Below are 3,823 nucleotides of genomic sequence, written 5' to 3'. Positions count from 1 at the left end.
TTGGCAGGAGATGATTGTATTTTGCAATGTGAGAAGAACATGAGATGTGTGAGGCCAGGGACAGGATAATGGAGTTTGGATTGTAATCCTCAATGTTGGAGGTGGGTTGGAGGTGAGAGGTGTTTGGGTCATGAAGGTGGATTCCTTATGGCTTGGTGGTCTCCTCACTATAGTGAGTTCTCCTGAGATCTGATTGTTTAAAAGTGTTTGGCACCTTCATCCCCGACTTGCTCCTTTTCTTACCATGTGAAACATCTGGTCCCCCTTTGCCTTCTGCCATGTTTGTAAGCTTCCTGAGGTCTCCCCAGAAGCTGAGCAGATACCAGGACCATGCTTTTTATAAAAGCATGCAGAACCATGAGCCAATTAATTTTTTTATAAGTTACTCAGTCTCAGGTATTTCTTTATAGCAATGCAAGAATGGCCTAACACAACATATTTAACAAAGGACTTGTATCTGTAATATACAAGAACTCTTAAAACTCAACAAGAAGAAAATAAACAAGCCAATGAAAAAATGGGCAAAAGATCTAAACAGACACCTGAGAAAGAAAGATATAAAGATGGCAAAGAAGCATATGAAAAGATGCTAAATATAATTTGCCATCACGGAAGTACAAATTAAAACAATAATAAGATACCGCTACATTCCTATTAGAGTGACTAAAATCCAAACAACTGACAACATCAATTGCCAGCAAGGATGCAGAGCAACAGGAAATTTCACCTATTGTTGCAGTGGATGCAAAATGGTATAGTCATTTTGGAGGAGGTTTTACAGTTTCTTGCAAAGCTAAAATAGGCTTACCATATGTTCCAAGACTCATGCTCCTAGGTGTTTACCCAACTGATATGAAAGCCCATGTCCACACAAAAACCAGCATGTGAATGTTTACAGCTGCCTTATTTAAGATCACCATAAACTGAAAGCAACCAAGATATCCTTCAATAGGTAAATGGATACATAAATTGTGATACATTCAGACAATGGGATGTCATTCAGAAAAAATGAATGTGCTATCAAGCCACTAGACTAGGTTGGGGAGAACCATGCATGAGGTAGAATCTGACACTTTGGAGCTGGGCTGTCCAGGGGGAGAGTGACTAGCCACATGAACACTTAAAATATGGCTAGTGTGATTGAAGTACTGAATTTTCAATTTAACTTAATTTAAAATTAAATACACACCATGTGTCTAGTGGCTGCTATCTCAGCAAGTCCAGCTTTAAAACATTAAATTCTGTTCCTCTCTCCTGCAAATGTCTCCAACCCCAGATCTAGTGCTTCTCTCTCCATTCTTTGTTATAAGGATCAATTTAGACTTTCTCTGTTAGTTTTTGTTTGATGCTCCGTTATGGTGGAAGGTGAGGATATGGGATAGGAAGAGTGGGGATAAGTAGACAAGTCTACTGAAAAGACAGCACCCTCTTTTTGTAGAGTTTCAGACACTGTTCTAAGGATTCTGCATGGATTCGTTCATCTAATTGTCATAAAATCCTTGATCTAAGTACTATTATAATGATTTCCATTTTATAGATGTTGTACTTGACACACAGAGAGGATGGCAAGGTTCACATAGCTACGAAACAGTGGAATCAGGCCACGTTCACATTGTAAACCACTGTGCTATAGTGTCTCCTAGTATGGCCCTAATTTGTGGGGCCAATGGGCTTGAAATGGCATTCATTTACTTCCAATACTACAGAGTACGGAAACAGCAGCTTCTGGAATTTAGGTATCATGAATGATTAGTACCTTGTCCTACTCCAGGGAGTAGGACATAGAACATTGTAGGGCTGATATGGGCTGGGGAAGAGATGGCATCCATCTGCTAACAATATTTGCATTGATCATGTCATTTTTAGGTCCAGTGTCTTCAGTGGCTTCCCAGTTGTCTAGGCATCAAATGCAAACTCCTCAGCCTGCAATTTGTATCTAACTTACCTTTGTGACTTGATCTTCAACTCCTTGGGTGTTTATAGCCTCTACGTGGTCTCTACTACCCACTGGTCTCTGAGCCCTTCTTGCACCAGTCTTCTTGACTTTCTAATTTGTGATTGAGGCATCTTCCCCAGTGGGATCTAGGTAGTCTAGCTCTTCACTCATGCTTCTCAACCTTTCATCTGCCTTGAAGCCTGTGTAGAATACACCAACCCAGTAACATGAAGCCCAGTGATTGCCTCCCTTCCATTCCACTGCCACTGCCCTTGCTTATGTCCACACTACCTAAACCACTGTGGTCTCCTAGCTCCTCCTTCCTGTAATCCACCTCCAAAATGCACCCAATAGCTGCTGGCTTGGTCTTCCTAGCACAGCTCAGCAACTCAGACTCTTGCTCATTTGCTTAACACTTTCACCCTTTCCCCACCACATGGTAATAATAAAGGTTTCCTACCTCTCTTAATCACTGGCCTTCTTGCGTTTTCCCAAGCATGCTGGTGTGTATTTACCCCTGAAGCTTTGCATGCAGTAGTCCCTCTGCCTGTGATGCCCAAGTGGCTGGTTCCCACGTAGCAGTCAGGACTATGCTCAAGTTTCATTCTCTCAGAGAAGCCTTCCATGAACAGAATACTGGATCTAGCTCTCCCTTTATTCTCTTTTCCCCTCTTCTTTATTTTTCTTTGAAGCATTTATCATTGCTTCACATTATACGGCAGGTCCTTGAAATATACCATTTTGTTCAATGTTTCATTACAATGTTGATGAGAAAAGTAATTGATTCTGTGGAGTCTGCATGTTCTCCCCATGTCCTTGTGAGTTTTCTATGGGTCTTCCGGTTTCCTCCCACATCCCAAGGCTGTGCATGTCAGGTTAATGGGTGTGTCTAAATGGTCCCTATCTGAATATGTGTGGGTGTGTTCATGCACCCTACAGTGGGCTGGTGTCCTGTCCAGGGCTGGTTCCTGCCTTGTGCCTTGAGCCACTGGGACAGACTCCAGCCGCTTGAGATCCTGAACTGGAAAAACTGGACAAATCATTATCTTACTTGTTTTGATTAATCTTTTAAAAATGTTAAGTATAGTTCACATTAATTTCAATGTTTAATATTAAAAGGGTTTTGGGTCTTTCTTTAGACGTTTGGCAATTTTGTGACTAGAAATATGCCAAAGGAACTTAACTCCTGTTGCTGTAAGTTAGCCTAGGTAAAACTGGTTTCATTATATGTAACTGCACTTAAAGTTACAGTTTCCAAGAATCTATCAAGGATATTAAGTGAAGACTTACTGAATATTTTTTGTGTTGTTTTTTTGTAGTCTCCCTACTGGAATGTAATTCTGCCAGGGCCCACATGCTGTCTGTTTTATTTACTGCTATCTACAGCACTGAGAACCATGCCTAGACCCCCAATAAACATTTGTTAAACAGATGAGAAAATGTAAAATATAAATCAGAATAGCTCTATTAATCAGACATCCTGGTTATAAGGAACAGAAATCTAGGAGGGCAGTGCTTATTAATAACATTTGGAAGGCGAATGGCCTATCAGTATTGTTTCTCTAGAGTTGTATGGACCAAACTGTCTTATCAATTTGCAGTGGCAGACTCATTTGGACAAAGAAAGATTAATAATAAATGCTGCATTCCATGTTCATTTCGTGAAGATCCACAACACATGGTAGCATCTTTAAGGTTCTGAGCCACCCTGTAATAAACAAACTAGACTTAAAAAAAACCTAAATATATATCAGCACAGAATTCGATTTCTAAAGAGCTCCTCAGAGTAGATTCAAGTTAAGGTGGTGGCCTGACATGAAATAATTCTATCCCACCTTCTTCTGATATAGGCATGCTATATCCTAGCACAGAGGTGTGCCTCTGTGC

This window comes from Pongo abelii, chromosome 2 (genome assembly GCF_028885655.2).
Source record: "Pongo abelii isolate AG06213 chromosome 2, NHGRI_mPonAbe1-v2.0_pri, whole genome shotgun sequence".
Taxonomy (NCBI): Eukaryota; Metazoa; Chordata; class Mammalia; order Primates; family Hominidae; genus Pongo; species Pongo abelii.
The sequence above is the reverse complement of the archived record's forward strand: the minus strand, read 5'-3'. Positions refer to the sequence as shown.